Source organism: Mytilus galloprovincialis, chromosome 12 (assembly GCF_965363235.1).
Source record: "Mytilus galloprovincialis chromosome 12, xbMytGall1.hap1.1, whole genome shotgun sequence".
NCBI classification, from domain to species: domain Eukaryota; kingdom Metazoa; phylum Mollusca; class Bivalvia; order Mytilida; family Mytilidae; genus Mytilus; species Mytilus galloprovincialis.
In genome coordinates, this window is record NC_134849.1 from 35,462,902 (window position 1) to 35,482,156 (window position 19,255).

Here is a 19,255-nt window from a genome sequence, read left to right on the forward strand (position 1 = left end):
ATATTCATATATAAAACAAAGCGATTTCTTGCGTCCATAAGAAAGCAAAGTGCCTTATTTACATAAAACTATATCCAAACGACTTTTCTTTACCAAATGGCTTAAAATTGACTGTGTCTAGCCATTTTGTCCAAATGACGTTTTTGACGTTTTTCCGCTATTTCACAACGTGAACGCAATGAAATAATGTTATGTTAAAGGCCCCAATACCATACGCTATGTCTAATATGGTTCATGTAGGATCTGTCAGTAAGTGTGAGTAGATTTTAACCGGACACAGATGTGGATGCTCAGAGAATCATATAAGCTCCCTAAATTCATGAGGTGAGCTAAAAATGGTAGCCACTCAGAAACCTATAAAAATGATTTTTGTAAGCATTAATCTTGACCTTTACCACATGAACAAAACAAAAGAACCTGTCAAATACTTTTCTGGTTATCGCACAGACAACAATCAAAAGCCCTATTTTCATTTGTAAAAATCTAATTTAACTTTATCTTGAAACATGGCAAAATCCAAATTTGAAAAGCGTCAACCAAATACTTTTCCCGTTATTGCACCAACAATGGCCATAGTCACTATTTTCACAATAAAAATGGCTGCGCCTCTGAAAGGACATAATGGATATTTTTGAAAATCAAACTTGACCCTCATTTTTTCGCAGGAAACATTATATTTAAATTTGAAAAGAATCTGATTCTGAATCTAAATTTGAAAAATATTTTTCGACTTATTGCACAGATAATGGTCAAAGTCCCAATTTTCACAATAAAAATTGCCGTCTATGGGAAATAACTAAAGAGATTTTTCTACAAATTGAACTTAGGGAGCTACCATTTGATTTTTATGGGGGGGGGGGGGGGGGGGGCTAGGATGAAAAAATTTGTCCTGCATTTTTTTTTAAGCTGTAATCTCTGTCCTGCCTTTTTATTTTTCACTCTAATCGGTCCTGCCTTTTTTTTTTAGTTTATCCTGACTTTTTTTTACCTAAATTGTCGTCCTGACTTTTTTTGGCAAGTGTCACATCCTGCCTTTTTTTTTACTCAAAACTCCTGTCCTGCCTATTTTTTTCAAATTTCATCCTAGCCCCCCCCCCCCCCCCCCCCCCCATAAAAATCAAATGGTAGCTCCCTTAATTTTGTCGCATGAAACAACATATCCAAATTTGTAAAGAATCTGCCAGATACTTCCTGCTTTACTGCATGGACATAGGTCAAAGTCAATATATACAAAAAAATTGCTGCCACTCTGAAATGAAAAAAGCCATAAATTTGAAAATTAAACTTGACCTCCATTTTGTCTCATGATATTTATGAAACATATCCAAATTTGAAAAGAAATGGCAATATACTTTTTGAGTTATTGCACTGACAATGGTCAAACTTTCTATTTTTGCAACAAAAATGGCTGCCACTTGGAAACGAAAAAAAGAGATATTTTTGAAAGTCAAACTTTACCTTCATTTTTCCATATGAAACAACACATCCAAATTTGAAAAGAATCTGCCAAATACTCTTCAAGTTATTGCACAGATAATGTTTGGCAATAGCCTGGATGCCCGTCGCAGTACATTCCCAAACAAATAACAATTTTTTTTCTTCGGAAATCCAATTAAAAATATTTTATTTGGGGGTTTAAGGTAACAAAAAAACAAAATCACATCAAAGTTGCTCAGGTATAAAATTCCACATATTAATGCATTGTCCATTCTGTATTTGTTTACTTTGTATCCTCTATTTAATTAATTGTATGTATGGTCTGACAATACAAAATGTGCCATTGTTTCTTTTTCGAGTGTACATCTATACAATGTAACTGTGTTGATCTGTAAATTACTTCAGTGCAAGTCCATCCCAAAATTCAACTGCCACCAAGCTCTTTTGTGTCATCTTACATCTACATGCTGTGATTTGCATACCAATGGAATGAGGACAGTGCAGATGATTTATCATACTGTCTGACAATATACTCATCCCAGTGAATTTGCAAGCGAGTGTTCTATTTGTAACTCAAGTTATCTGACCACATCCAATTTCTGAAAAAAGAAGAAAAATATATAGAATTTTAACATGATGTTGGGGTTTCTATGAAGACTAGGTGCCACTCAATTTCATCCTTTACAGATTTGTCTATTAAGAGTTAGGGGACTTAGTGGTTGATCAAGCATATTTCACTGCACACTCAATGGTGCAGATTGTTTGAAACCCCATTTTAATTGTGACATTATCTTTGTACAATGTATGTCTGTCCGTATCAGTTTATGAGTGAAACGCATGAGACTCATTCAAACAGTCAGATACAACTGAAAGGCTAAGTCCACAAAAAGAGACTTGTTTTAACATATTTGTTGAATACTGAATATTCCTTCACAAAAATGCATTTTTTTATAAACAGTTGTTGTCAAAATGGAGAACTCATCGAGTTGTCTTGATGATCAAATGTTCTATTATTACCAGTAAAATTATATAAATCTGCAATAACAAAATACAATCATAAGTAAACAATTTATTGTACGAGGAGGTAATGCTGTTCCAATGACACTCACTTTATATCCTTTTTGTCTTATAACAATGCAGATTAACTATTATTACATATATTTCTATACAATAAATACTGCTTTTAAATAATAAAGTTTATGCATATATTTGACATAAATACACAATGTTAAGTTGAAGTTACTGTTTTCATAAACGAGGCATATTGTATTTGCAACTTGTGCTGTGTACATTTTTATTGTGATACAAGTGGTGAACATTAGCTGCATACATTTTTACCGTGATATCGTGTTGATTCTTATTACCGCAATTGTGATGTGTACATAATATTTTTAACTTATTATCGTCGTAATATTTTAAGACTTTTAGTCGTACATATTTTTAATGTAAATATAAAGATATCCGCAATCTCGGTGTGTAAATTAAATTGCTCATCCGATAAGTGGAGTGCTCCGATTAAACGGAGGTGAATACCTGTACAGAACAGAACAGAACAGAACAGAACAGGCAGTCTACTTAACGACCTTTTTTACGCATGTACAGATCAAGCAATCACATTTGACAGATTAGAGTGATGAGGGGCATTCGATTCATGGTTCTGAAAGTCCGGAACGCTCCGAACATCAATGAAATGACACAGAAACTGTTCCAGAACAAGTTCTGTCTGTGCCTGGAGAGATGGTGTGATTGGAACAGTGACGTTATCAAGATGGAAGACAAAAACTTGATCTAGTATATTTTGCATGTTTTTAAAAAATAAATGTGAAGTCTGATGCTATTTAACGTAGTTAACCAATTGACATATGAAAATGGTCATCGTCAGCAACTTTCTTGTATTGAAAGAAGATTTGAGCACTGTTAAGATGTGAGAAACAGTTCTACATTTTAAGCATAGTTAGAACAGGAATAAAATAATTCAGAACAGTGTCCTTTAAGATTATTTTATCAACGTACATTTTTATGTGTTTATTCAGATATCTTTTGCAACAATCGGGGTCAAACACATAATTTATCAATTATTAAGTTTTTATGAAAATTTTAAGTGTTAAAACATACATTGTACGTTTCAATTAAAAAAAAGAATTCCTGCTATTTTTAGTCATTTGCCGCCCTGAAACCACTGTTCCATGCCATTTGATTCAACAGAACAGCCTGTTCTAGCACACTCAGAACGTGTCAATCGAACACCTCTAAATATACTGGTACAAAAAGGGTTAATGACACACTCTTAATACAAATCTATTTTGCTACATGTCAACCATATCCTGCAAACCAAAATACATGTACAACAATATGATAACGAACTAAAATGGCTTGCATATTACATATATGTACATATATAAATCATACAAATCCTTGTATTCGTAATCTACTCATAACCTCGCTATATTTATATGTAAGACTTTAACATTTCAAGTGCAACATTCTTTAAAATACATAACTATACATCTATAAGGGAGCTACCATTTGATTTTTATGGGGGGGGCTAGGATGAAAAATTTTGTCCTGCATTTTTTTTTAGTTGTAATCTCTGTCCTGCCTTTTTATTTTTCACTCTATTCGGTCCTGCTTTTTTTTTTTTTAGTTTATCCTGACTTTTTTTACATAAATTGTCATCCTGACTTTTTTTTTTTTGCAAGTGTCTCATCCTTCTTCTTTATTCTTTCCTCCACTATCTGGAGTACCACTACTTTTGTAGTGTAGCACGGATTAGCAACTGATTTACTGTAAGCAACTGTGTGCATGTGCAGGAATATTATACAGTGTATATGATCGGTGCATATAATACCAGTATTATTTCGCCTAAATATATTGTTCTAGATACTGGTGTATTGGATGTCAACACAGCCTGGCGTACCCACCACCAATTTACAACGCAACGGCAGTTGGTCTTATCCAAATTGAGCTAAGGCTGCGATCCCAGCTAGGAGCTCAATTCAAACATAAACTTTAAAATAACTTAATGTCAAATCACTTTTGTAAACGTGCAGGAAACTGTTCCATCACCATACTATCCCAGTTAACACAAAAATATTTTGTTTATGTTTTTAAAACATTTTGAAAAATGTTGTGAAAATATCGTAGAAAATATTAAAATAACGTGCCATTGTATGGTTTCACAAATATTTTCAAAACATTTTCTATAACATTTCCAGAATATTTTTAAGACATCATTAAAACGTTTCTAAATTTTGTTGACAATGTTTGTAAAATGTTTTATAAATGTTTGTTTTATATTAAAATATCCTTGAAACATTTTTAAAACATAAAACAAAAATGTTTTGCAGGAAATAATGTTGTGAAAATGTTCAAAAAACATTTTACAAAATGTTTTAATAATGTTCATATTCTCAAAACATCATTTAAATGTTATATGAATATCATTAGAAAAACGTTTTCTAACATCATTATTCAAACGTTTTATAAAATATTATAAAACAGTTGATCGTGTTTGAATATGGGGAGATCCTGGGTCCCCGCATGGAGCTATAATTATGGTTTATCTAATTCCAACTATTTCACTTCAACTTTGTCTAGTTTAGAGCATGTGGCCACTTTTCTCATAATCCTAGATCTGCATCTGAAAAACAACTGCTGTCATACTGATCTTTACCCAACATCTCATTTTACAATTGTTTGTTGATTACAGTTGAATCAGCATATATTTTATTTACTTTTGTCAGATTTAGATTGATATCTCATTGACATAACCCTATTTTTTGTATTTATTGAACACGTAATATTATATAGTTTGTCATGGTTTTACTTACAGAAAGGTATTCTTTTTTTCTGATTTTAAATATCTTTGCGCATTTGTTTTAAAAGTATTTCTTGATCTCATGTTTGATCACAGGTACCCTCAGACATTTTTCTGCTTCTGCATAGTTTTTTTAACTGTTTTCTCTGCTACCTTATATATAATTTGTCAACACTATACAAGATAGAACTACAATTATAAATGCAAAACATTTATTCAATATTTTCATATCACTGTTCTTTTTCAAAGTTTCCTTTGTTCCATTCTTTTTATTTCCTTTGACATCTGCTGGCTTCTGTAAAATAAAGTGTAAGCAAATTAGTCCTTCAGTTTAATGATTAAACAAGTGGCCGAAATTTCAGTTAATTTAATCAAAATTACACTATAAACTATTTCTCTTCATTAAATCCAGCAATTTTACAAAAATATATTGAAAAGTGTCAACTAATCAGTGTTAATTGATTGTGAAGCAACAATTGTAGCTATTTTAAACATCTAGAGGTTTTTTTTATTATTAAACAAGTGTAACGGTAGATTTCACCAGTTTTTAAAATAAGACACTATAGTTTTCTCAACTATAAAGAGTAGCCAGCCATGAAGAACCTGTAACATTTTCTTGGTCTTCCATAAAAAAAAAAAATTTTGTAATGGTTATTGTATATTTTTGTGCAAATACATGTAATGTAGATTGAGGATTTAAAATAATAAATACCTTCAAAAAATTTGCTCTTCCAGGATATTTGTAGTCATTTCTAAGCTTATATTCTTCTTTAAAATCCCCATTTCCATTCTCCATTTTAATCTGCATTTCAGAAAATTTATCATAAATTTTGGAACGTCTAATTGATCCTACAAAAGTTAAAATAAACAAATGAATAAAATATAAGTTAGAAAAAGTCACAGTGTAAAAGTCAGCTACAAAGGCCACAACATTTAAAAGTGAACAGCTGCTCCGTGTATATAAACAATCCAGTGTTATTCAAATTGGTTAAAGCTTTTTTGAGTTAGTGTCGGACAGATAGAGGAACGAACAGGCCGACCGACAGACAGACACAGTATACATTACCATAATACGTCCTGTAAAGTCGTATAATTTAAACAATTCTAACAATGAAAGGAATGGCATAATTTATAAAGTTTAACGAAAAAACAAATTTGTCAGAAATGAACCGGCAACTACTGAATCAAACTCCTGTCTTGGGATCGGCACATAAATAATTATCTGGCTGGGTGATAGGTTGTTACTTGTAGGGCTCAACACAAAAGTACAAGTTACAAAAACATAAAACAATATATTATAGAGGCAACAACACTCGCTTTGTCAAATAGCAAAAGCTTTGATAATCATTGCATATTTGAGATTCCCTTGATAAGTAGATGTGTAGCCAGCGATGGAGCAAATAAAGTATTGCCCTGTCTGTTAAAGCAAATAATGGGCTGACTTGTAATGCTTATAACAGAACTTTTCAGACATGCTCAGTGGTTAGACTTATATACATTTATAGACTTTAAAATAATATAAAAAAAACCTTAAGTTTAACCCCGTTTGTATAATTCTAATGTTCACTGGACATACACATCACAACATCAAGGCAGACTAAATTATCATCATCCCCCTTTTTGTATTATACTTGCTTACACTCGTATTTATTGTTTGAATATATTAAACAAATTAACCAAGATATTTTTAGAAGCATAACAATGATTTATAAATGTGAACTAGTGTCATATCTTACCAGTTTTAACGCATGATAAGGTTATTCTTTATTTTGTACGTTTCCTTTGTCTTTGTTTACAGCATGGCAATAATTAAAACTTCCGGTTACTGGTTTCAAAATTCCTTTGTATCATGTCCGTTGATCATCGGGAACAGTTAGATTTTAAATGTGTAAACGTTTGATGTCGGTAGTGGAATATAAAATCCGGAAAATAGCAGTGCGTGCACTATATAATGCTATATATATATGGGATCGAGGTACAGCTCCAATCTCTGTCATTTATTAAATAAAATAAAGTATTTCACATAACCTAAATCAATGTTTGAAAAATATTGTTAAAACATTTTCTATTAAATATTTTTTTGTAAATGTATTCATAATATTATTTTAGAATGTTGTTAAAATATAAGCAACAAAATGTTTTATAAAGTCATTTTCTCAATATTAAATGCGAAACGTTTTTAAAATGTTTTGGGGTAAATGTGTTCATAATATTATTTTAGAATGTTGTTAAAATATAAGCAACAAAATGTTTTATAAATTCATTTTCTCAATATTAAAAGCGTAACGTTTTCAAAATGTTTTCATCAAATATTATGAAGAAATGTTGTTAAAATATCTCAAAGGCATGTTATTTAAACATTTCATGAAACAATTTTAGAAAATATTTTTAAAACATCGGAGTGATATTGTTAAGAATGTTCTACTTATATACTTTTAAAATGTTTTTCAGAGGTAGAACCTACATATCTTCTGAACATTTATAAAACATTCATACAAAATATCTTAAAAAATATTATCGAAAACATTTTTATGAATATTCTTACATCATTGTAAAAATATTTTCAAAAAATGTTTTAAATAAATGTTTTAAAAATCAAAGAAAAAATATTCACATAACATCACGAAAATATTTGTTTGACAACGTTTTGATAAGACATTTATACAACCTTATAAAAATGTTTTGAAAATGTTTTGTGCTACCTGGGATATACATTTGAACTCCATATAAATCACATACGTTATATCAATTATACACTAATCAATGTCTATTACTTTAAAAGTTCATGCACTGTGGCATATATATACTAAAATCTAAAATTACTTCATGTACCACCAAATTATCAATGTTACTGTGGCAATTTGTTACTCAGCATATAACTCAGCTTTTTATTGTTCATTCTGAATTAAACCAATATGCCATCTTTGTTGGTCATTCACTCAAGTTTCCTTACACTGCACCAGTAGCCTTATATCTCCTACTTCACTAGAAAAAACACACAACAATTAAAGTTGCTTACATAATAGTTACTTTATCACCTATTTGGGACAAAATTTTTATTATCCTAGTATAATTTCCTTATACCTTAATAGAAAAGTATTTTCTTAACTTAATAGAACAACTTAGCCATTTGTATCAACCCTTAAGTTTCCTTACAAACTTAAATTTAAGTAAAAATATCAGAACACAAGGCTTACTTAACATTTAATTGTCATATTAAACCTTAAACTTTTGATTAATAGTAACTTAATAAATTTATTTATTTTATTTTAAACTATTTAATGATTTTAAATGACTTTAAATGACTTTGCCATCCTAACTGCCAACTAGATCCAGTATAGAGCATCTTTTATGGTGTAGAGCATATACCATTCTTCTTGTTATGGCCTCAATTTTCTCCATAAATGAAAAAGTCTGTATTAAAATTGGAACTTGTGGGCTAGAAACATCCAAAATCACCCTCAATAGCATTGAATTGTTCGAGAAGACAAGATTTCCTATTTCATGATTAAAGTCATAAATCCTGCCTTTTTTTTTTATTAAAACTCCTGTCCTGCCTATTTTTTTCAAATTTCATCCTAGCCCCCCCATAAAAATCAAATGGTAGCTCCCTAAATAAACACATTTTTATCAGACAATCATAACTCTACAATTAGCCGTAAAATTATTGATTTGTTGACATAGTAAAAACTGTCTAATTCTACATTCACACCTGTAGTTAATTGGAAACAAGTGTGTATAATATTTTATGGTGGGCGATGACAAGAAAAAAAAAAGACTTTTATATTCACGTTATTTTCTTGTTTATTGTGTAAAATGCTGAAAAATAATGTCATAAAGAAGTGCAACTTGCGTCTTATTTATGTCAGTAAATCAATGTCCTAGAGAATATATATCTTCAAGAATAAATATAACTTTTAGTAGACCAAAAACATGTCTGTACTTCTCAAAATCTCAGGTATATCTCCCTGGCCAAGAACAAACAGATTTACAAAAGCCGCCAAATTAAAACTACGCAATCAAAAGTGTCCAAAATGAAATCAATCTTATGAATATGAAGAAATACATGTATTCATACAGAAAATATATTTCAATAAAGAGCTTCGCTGAGGGCAGCATAATACGACTTCAGTGGTAGAAGAAGTGTTCGTTTGGGCAAGCATTGACACAATAATATGCTGGACAAAGTAATTTGCTGGACACAATAATTTGCTGCTGGACACAGAAATTTAGACCCTTGTAGCTCGAAAACCGGAAGTCCCAACTCAAATTTGAAAAGAATGATTTAGGTTGGAAAATTCATAAGGAATCCAAATAAAAATAAAGAGCTTCGCTGAGCGCAGCATGATACGACCACAGTGGTTAATAAGTGTTCATCTGGGCAAGCGTTGACACACTATTCAAATAATGGACACAATAGACCTTTTTATTCGTTAAAACACGGTCGCCGCCATTAACGAGCTCCGAGTGGATTTGCCATTAATAAAGTGCAATCAATCGGATCCTTTCGGGTTTTATCGATACGCTAATATATTGTTTTTGAAGTGCAGGTGTCATAATTAACAGTTAAATCGGCTTGTTGTTTAATGAAAACACCTGCTGTGAACGTAATAAATCCGTGAAGGTATAATGTCAACTATTTAACCGCCTACAATTTATTGATCTTTTGTAATTCACCGTGAATTACCGACGAAAATCGGTTAGAAAAAAGTTGATGAAATTGCACTTTTCTGTGCGCTTTTTTGCATGAAAGAAAGAAGAAAGTAAATGCATAGTACAAGGGATTCAGATTATTATCTTTGTTTAATTGAAAAATAAATAAATTTATGATTTACATAAAGATTTTCATTTTGCTGTAATAAGAAGTTGAATGTAGAGTAAGCAAAACAAAACTTTGTGTCTAGCTTACATCAATAGAAATTCCCTGCTTACATGGAGTAAAAAATATAAAGATTTACTTTTGATATGGCAGAATAATTAAATTACATCTTGCTATTTGGCTTTTTAAAGATAACATTGAAATTTGTTTTAATTCGATTTTCAAGAATGAAGATGAAAACAAACTTAATTTCAAATTCATAGTTTCTTTAAAATCTCCCCTAAAATTTCTTCATGTAAAAATTTACATCTTACGTTTTACTGGATTTTATCTTTGATTGTTTGTTTATTTTGTTTGTTTGTTTGTTTGCTTATTGTGTGTTTGTTAATGAACAAAACTTGTTTAATTCAACTGAGGTACCATATTGAAGATGAAAACAAATTAAACGTCAAATCTCAATCTCTGTAATTCTTCCCTAAAACTTGTTTATTTAAACAATAATTGATGCTCTGGCAGGTTTTTTTCCGTCCTCTTTTCGAAATTAGTGTGTTTTATTTCCTTTTTTTTTTATTTAATATAAAAAAAAAAAAGGATTGGAAGTTAGTGTTAAAGAAACAGTGCCACATCCTGAGTATAATAAGTGCTAACATTTTCTGTTAAAATAAAAATGAATAAAGATATTTTTTAATTGTAAAGAAAACTGGATGCTACATGCTAGGGTTCTTGTATCTAAAACCCGTGTAAACAGTACGAAATTTCTTGGCTCTTGTCATGTGAAATTTAGGGGGGTCCTTAATTTGACAGACTCATTTTTGAAACAAAATGTCTGTGTATTGCATATTATAACTTACAGATATTGTAGTTCATCTACCGAATTCAATACACAAAAATTTAAATTAAATAATTTCCATTCAGAAGTGTCTAGAATTTGTATACTTTGCAAAATTTTTTTTCCCCTAAAAAAGAGAGACTGAAAAAAATGAAAAGATTATTATTTTATCTTTCTCCACTGGCTTCGAAAGGTTCGCAAAAGTTAACAACATGGACAACAGTAGTTGACATACTGCACCATACCTTTCGTTATATGCTTGTTTTAGTAAAAATGTATTCATTTTCAGTTTTGTTACCTTAATTTGTAATAAATCTACATGGGGTCATTTATGTATAGGAAACGCTTTATCAGTTCATTTATTAACGTGTATTACAGGTAAGTAACTAAGTAATATACAAAAATCACATTTGTAACAGGTATTGTATGGCATGTATTAAAAAAAAAAGTTACGTTACATAATAAGTTTTGACCCTGTTACTGAGAAATTGCATCTTCTGTCGTGTCTTTTTTTTAATTTTTTTTTATTTTAGTGTATTGTAATAAATTTCAAAAATTGTACAGCACTGTTGGCATGATTGTCAAGTCATAATTTTAAATATTTTATAGAGACAATTTGTTATTTTTTCAAAAAATAAAAACGGGATTTAAATCCAAGCAAATGACATTAAGTTAATGGAAAGCTCTGGGACTCAACATCGATGTTGATCCCAGGAAAGCTAAACTAGAAACATGCGTTTCAGTACTGAAATACCAGCTGTGAACAAAGAAATTCATTTCAAGAAGCAGAATATATTTATTAGAAATATTTGTGGCAGTGCGTGTGCACTGTTTGTTTGGCCTTTTTCCTTCACTATGTTTGTCTTTGTTTTTAAGATTTTTTCATTATTTAACTTGAACAGAACATTTTTTATCTGGTTAAACATTTACAGTCCTTTGGAAGTATGTTTTCTCACAAAAATCACAATAGAGTTCTTTTCCTTTTTAAAAAAAAAAGATAACATTTAATCAGTTTACCTACATTTACCTGTTACTGACGTAACACATTGCCAGAGGGTATTCTAACATCCTCTCCGCGGTGAAACCACAAGTGTCAACTAGAAGCATATGTTGTTATTTAGATAATTGATCAGAGCTGGAGCCTTCCAATACCTCAAATACCTTGCACATATTTGAAAGTTTCATAATCAATAAGAATAGTTAAACAGGGACCTTTATCATTTTTACGAATAAAACAGACATATTTAATTTTTAATTATTTTATTTAATTTTAAACATCTTCCACGACAGATATATTTCATTTTTCTTCAACTTTGAGAAACAAAATACTTTATTTCTATTGAAGTTTCAATAACCATTCAAGTAATGAAAACTGAGCAATCGTATATAGTGAAACAGCCTGATTGATATTGCACTTTGTCAATGGCGTATGATCGCCGCGCCGCCCCGCGGCTACGACTGATAACTCGTTCATAACCGATTTCTGAAAACGTCTATAATATGCTGGACACAGAAATTTCATAAGTACTAAAAAGCACCATTTTGGCCTCTAATAGCTTGGAAAAAACACAAGTCCTAGCTCAAATCTGTAAAAATTCATAAGTTCGAAATTTCATAAGGACTCCAAAGAAAAAAAACCTGTTGAAATTAGACAAAAAATTAAAAAGTTTGGTAAGTCCTGGACTCGTCACTTTTAAAAATGGTGAGTCCCAACAAATTTTCATGATCTCTCATGAGTCCCAGAATTTTATGGTGAGTCCAAGCCAAGACGAAACAGTACAGCAATCAAAATATCTAGTAGAATATGTAAAGCATAAACATTTTACAATATACTGATCTTCAATTTCGCGTATGTTATGCGTCTGTAAAATTAGCATTTTTTGGCATTTTTCTGAGGCTTCTAACTTTTACAGATTGGAAAATAAAGATGTCCTTCTTTGATAAAAGTTGCTCCTTTTGTCATAAACGAGTGCCATTTTTGAATAAAAATGCTCAATTCCAAAATTTTGATTTTTAGCACATGAAAACTATTACTGAAATGAGGGATAGTTACTCATATGAGGGGTAGATACGATAACGTAACCCTGTGTCCGCTTCTCTCCCGACAGGGTTACGATTCCTTCCCATTACTCGTAATGACGCAGCCCAGGAGTGATTCACTCCTGGCAACTCCTGGCAACTCCTGGCATGTAAAATCGATTTACATAGTTTAGAATGTTTAAATTCTGCCTTGACTTAAAGCTAAAGTAACTTTAAACAACAAATAATTAATTTTATCACAAACAAGCAACAGAATTCAAGAAATTGTCAGTTTTCAATTGAAAAATCAATTTATTTGTATGAAGTTCAAGATTGCATTGTGAACGCTGATAGTCAAAATTGAAAGGTTGTGCTTGTAAACAAATGTCTCTAGCAAGAAATAGCAATGTATTTATGATAGTTTTGCAATAAATCTCGTTTTACATCATGTATTGCCATTAATTTTCTCGTAATAGAGAAAAAGTATTGCGTCATTACGAGTAATGGGAAGGAATCGTAACCCTGTCGGGAGAGAAGCGGACACAGGGTTACGTGGAAGCAAGTTAACTCGTACCAACGGAAACTCGTACCATGTTAACTCGTACCAAAAAAGTTAACTCGTACCAACTGAAAGTCGTACCACTGGGAAGTTGTACCATTAAAAATATATTAAAAAATACGAATGTTTTGTGGTGTTTTTTCTTTCTAAAGTTAATAAAAAAAAAGTTGAATTACTGTAATTTTATACGGGATTTTAATGAAAACTTGGACAAAAATACGTTTTTTTTTTAATTAAGATACTAATATAAATGGTCTTAATTACCTTAATACCCTACTAATTAATATATGATATTCCTTTGATTGTGTGATCAAATTAATACTTTCCTTTGAATGTGTGATTATTGGTTGATTATTAACTAATCAACTTGTTTTCAGGTTTTCAGATTTCAGGTCTCATTTACTTTCCTGTCTCATTTACTTTCCTGTGAAGGTGTCACTACTCTTTTTCAAAGCAATGCATATCTCACACATTAAATTAACATGACATTATTTAAAATCTTAAAAGAAGTTGTCATATTTTGATAACAATACCTAGAAATACTTAACGATCGTGACTGGCTATTTTTCCCTTACCTCGTTCATTTATCATTACAACTAAAAATACAACCTTCACTGGCTATGCAACCCTTGCTCGGTCGGTAATCATACCATGTGCAAAATATTATATATAAAAAATTTAATACTTTAACCATGTTGGTCATAAACAATTTACAACCTTTAAAACACACTAAATTAATTCTTTCAGTGAATAAAACTCCTTCGAGAAACAAAAGAAAAGTACCCAAATCTATTCAATGTAACTGATTTGGAATGATTAAAAAATTAAATCCAATGGTTATCAGTATAAGTTTAAAAAAGAATGATTCAAGGGAGACAACAAATCAAATCTGCCAAGGTATTGTCTATATCTAATACACATGGAACATTAGCTACAGATTGGTCATTTTACTTTCAAATTATATACATTTTACAGACTTAAGAGGTATTGAGAAAAATAACAGTATATATTCATAATTAAACACCAATCAAATGCATTTAAATAAGTTGGTACGAGTTAGCAGTGGTACGAGTTTACATTGGTACGAGTTAAAAAAAGTACCCAAGTCAAACCTATAAAGCACAATAATTCATAAAAGTAAGAGCTTTACCTAAGGAAGGTTAACTACATGCATGAAATGTAGGTCAAATTACATGAACCTAGGCCATATAGTGACTGAAAAATGAACTCTTGACAAAATCTTTAACCAAAGTCAATCAAGCATGAAATGTAGGTCAAATTGATCTATTTTGGTATGGATGCTGACAGGCTCCCAAAGTTACATCCTCACATCAAGTTACATGATCCTAGGCCACATAGTATCTGAGACATAAACTTTTTCATCGATTACTATTTGAAATAATAAGCAATTAGACAAATTAACCAGTTTCGGGGGGTTGAACTCTCCGATACGATTCTCTTTTAGTCATTTTCTTTTCTTTTGTAAATCCCTCCACTGTATGGAGCACAATGTACCTTTATGATGTCACATGATAAAAAGGTATGCCTAAAATCTCAAAAATAAACAACGCATCAAAATACACCTATAAAAAGGTAGACTAAAAACCAAAAATAAACAACGCACCACAATGTACCTATAAAAGGGTATGACTAAAAACCAAAAATAAAAAACGCACCACAATGGTCCTATAAAAGGTAGGACTAAAAACCAAAAACAAGCAATGCACCAAACTGTTCCTAAATTTACAAGATTGGTCTAAATACCAACTTAGACTTTTATACCACAACGCACCAAAACTGTCAAAATAAAATTTAGTCTAAGTACATGGTCATGCACGCATCATCCGAGGTGATATAACACATTTACTACAACAACACTGTTCAGTGAAATGCAAAATTTGACAAAAATACACATTTACTACAACATTATGTAATTCCAAATTATTCTGTCCGTTTTTATACATGTAAGACATGCGCTTGCACGGGTCACTGCCTAGTAAATTTAATAATTGTTCGAGTTACAATAAGAATGTTAACCATAGGCATATTAACATAGCCACTTACCCTATGAGGAAAGTCATTCAAGTTATTTCTTTAACATCAGCTGGAGAGCAATGGATGCTACTAATTTTTCTTTAACGTGACAGTACTGTAACTTAAAAAAAATTTCATTCATTGAAAACTCTCAGCATGAGTTGATACATGTATATGACAGAAATAGAGGAGATCAATTTTCGGTTTGGCAGACAAATTTTTTTTTTTTTCTAGATTTGGAAATGTACATGTATCAGGTCAAGTGTCATCCGATCAAAATGTCACTTGAGATTAAAACTTTAGTGAAGTCTAACACAGGGACATAGAAAATGTAGCTTCACATTAATACATTTGTTGGTTCTTGAATGTTCGTAAGAACCCCCTCTGAAAACAGATTAGAACTATAAAAGTGGGTTTTTCCATTAAAGATATTATCATTATTATAATTAATTTATTATTAATATAATTAAAAGTGGAAGTTTTTATTGAAAATTAACAGTATTGAGTCCAAAAGATTACCACTCTCTGACAAATCCTGGCTACGGGCTGGATTATATTTATAGAGTATTTTATTTTTTGTACGTTTACGGTTTAGGTCAAAATATGTAAATGAATTACCTACTTTGTCAACATAATTTGTTTATATCATACGATCATCTTTCTTTTTTCTTCTCATTTGATTCTAATTAATTTATGAATGTGTTCCCTGTTATTTTTTCAATTAGACTGTATCTTATACGCATGTTTTTCATGGCACCATTTTAACAGTGAAAATTAAATTTCCCACAGAGAGGAGAAATATTCAGAGTTCAAACTGTAAATTTAACAGTACTTTTATATTGAAATTCTTCCATATTTCATCAAAGTTTAACCGTAAAACGCTTAATTGATAGAGTTTCATTTCATTCCTGTCTTGTTTGAACGTTCAAAAACCATCTTTTACATTACGACGCAATGAAATCGCTTTTGACATAGAGTCAAACTGTGCAAGAGTCAAGTATGTTTTTATCGAGCATTATATTGCTTGACGGTACATGTAATAGGGTGTCATATTAGAATCTTTGTTTCCATGATATACATGTACATTGTTCTCTACATTATCAACTATGTCTCAATGGATTATAAGGGGATGACCATTCAAGGGGAGGGTCTGGAAGATTTTGGAAACATTGTGAAAATGAAAAAAAATATTCCATGACACATGTTAAAAAATGTGGCCTATTAGGGGGGGGGATGAATTCAATCCAAGTGAACATGGAAATAAATATTTGTTCGTAAAAAAATTTCAGACTCCCCCACCCCCTCTTACAAATCAAATGGTTGTCCCCTATTTACCAAAAAGATGCATGTCAAAGGACATGCAACAAATAGTAACAAAGACAATTTTATCATACGTGTGATGTCCCAGTTTTTGGCTTTTAACACGAGAATCTGAAATTGTATAATATAAACTTTAATATATTATTAAAATATCTTTGAATGATTCAAATTCAAGAAAAAACGTCATTCCCGGGCTAGCATTCTCATGATTCTATCGATACATCATCTAATCACACACCCCTTTTTGTATATCAACATGTTAATCGTAATATCGTGCATCGATCATTAGAATGCAAGACTAAGTTAAAAAATATTGATATGCAGAGGAAATGAACTACAAGCACTCCATTATGTTGGCGAGTTAACTGTTTTCATACGATATACCGGTACAAGCCAATGTATGGTGTGTATGCTGCATCACAATAACAGTGTAAATTTACATGCTTTTTGGTAAAATAATGACATAGTCTAGATCTGAATCTTATAATTTAAATGGTCAAACTTACTCTACAATTGAAAATGTCCTGTCCTTAAAGTCCTGTTTAAAAGGCAAAACGTTTTAAGTAGGTCATCGCTTCAGTTATCCGCCATTGTTACTCATCTATGATTACCTGTGAAATACCCGGATGTGTATATCTTTTCAGAGCTCGTCAATTTATGGTACATAATCCGACGCCTATGAATATATATCTCTTGTAATTTCTTAATGATTTAAGTCCGGTTATGCTTCTATTATCCAAAAATTACATCTAATGTTGATACTTAATCCAAACATAAAAAAATGCAGATATATATAGGTTTTTATGTTAAAAATCGTGTTTGAAATTGGTGACGACTTTACTACCACTTATACCAACTCAGATATACAGAAATTTAGGGTAGGTCACTTCAAATATGAATAACATATTCAATTTTAAACTTATCTTAATAATATCAGATGTTTTGGAATCACGAAATGCAGCTCTTTATAATGGTATATGATTTTAAGCCAAAGCCTAAATACTTTTCTAATAAAACATGGCCAAGATAAGGAACTCTTTTCAAAAGTCGACTTTATCTAACTGGTGTCCTAAAGTGCCCATATAACTAAATGTGAGCACTTTACCATCCGCATCTATGTATATATATATATATATATATATATATATATATATATATATATATATATATATATATATATATATATCAAAAGTACGTCAACACTTATGCAGGATTTAAATACCTTTTTGTCAAAACCAGTTTAAAATATAATAACACTTAACGAAAGATACTCTGTTGGTATAATTTGATAACACATCGCTTTATTTTTAGATCGATTTTTATGCATAATGTGTCAGCTCTATGAAACGCAATATGTGTTTTTTACGTGAATTAATACGTGATCTTTTTCTTCCTTCCGACCCACATTTTGATTTAATATATCAGATATCATTTTAGATTTTTCGGCAGAACGATCAAGGGCATTTAATATGAACACTCAATTTTCTAATCTTAAGATGACATTTCTTTAAAAAAACTTAACTTAAGAAAAGATCAACTTCATGTTTTTGATATTTGATCAGTTAGTAATACAACATTCTCTAGTATGATATGGACAAAAAAGTGTACCTCCTCAAAGATAAAGTGAAACTAATATAAACATTTAAATAAAAGAATTGCATGTCGTTTATGTAAATATAACCTCGTGATAACTATAATGTTTAACAAGCACTTTAACGTTTATGATCGAGCATGACAAAACTGTGTGATTAATATTAGAAGATATGCTGATGTGCATAGCAACAGATCCGTCTATTTATATAGAAAACAAACAATAATTACGGAAAAATAAATAACAAATCCAAGACAAATCTCTCTGCCCCCCTCGAATATTAAATGGTCGTCCCGGGGATCGAAATTGGCGATGGTCCGGTGGTCCGAGACCAGTAGAGTTTGTGTCTGTAAAAGTAGATTTTGTCAGCTGGTGGTCCGGCGGACCAGTTGAAATTTGTCGATAAAACTCACTGATCCCTCTTGTGTAACATATGTCAAACAAAGCACGTTTTTTTACGAACCAATGCCTAGTCTTTCACCAATCCCAAACTTTAGGGGTTTAGTATCATGCCATTAAAAGATATATGAGAAGAACATAACCCGTGGAATGCCAACAACTGGTCTTAGAACACATGTGTTTATTTCGGATGCAAAACCCCATTTCCTTGAAAACGGGTATCATACGGGTTTATTCTTAAAAAGAAAGACGAATTGCACAAAAATAATAAAAAAAAAACAATAGCTCCGTATATAGAAAGAAGTATGTAAAACACAGATATTACACCCACGCATTGTTTATTATTCTAATCTGGATAAAAGTGTTGATTATGAAGAAATTTCAGTCTGTTTACACAATTAGGCTAAAGAATAGCTTTTCATTTTATTTTC

The 19,255-nt window shown here is 31.0% G+C and overlaps 2 long non-coding RNA genes across 2 annotated transcripts; both read right to left on the bottom strand.

The window, feature by feature from the left end:
• Positions 1-1,635: 1,635 nt before the first annotated feature.
• Positions 1,636-17,424, bottom strand: LOC143055622 (uncharacterized). Its single transcript, XR_012972106.1, has 3 exons — positions 17,341-17,424; positions 15,545-15,635; positions 1,636-2,036 (listed from the first exon to the last, which is right to left on the bottom strand). It is a non-coding gene; the product is annotated as an uncharacterized LOC143055622 (long non-coding RNA).
• On the bottom strand, positions 5,450-7,099 carry LOC143055659 (uncharacterized). Its single transcript, XR_012972115.1, has 3 exons — positions 6,991-7,099; positions 5,967-6,103; positions 5,450-5,549 (listed from the first exon to the last, which is right to left on the bottom strand). It is a non-coding gene; the product is annotated as an uncharacterized LOC143055659 (long non-coding RNA).
• Positions 17,425-19,255: the final 1,831 nt, after the last annotated feature.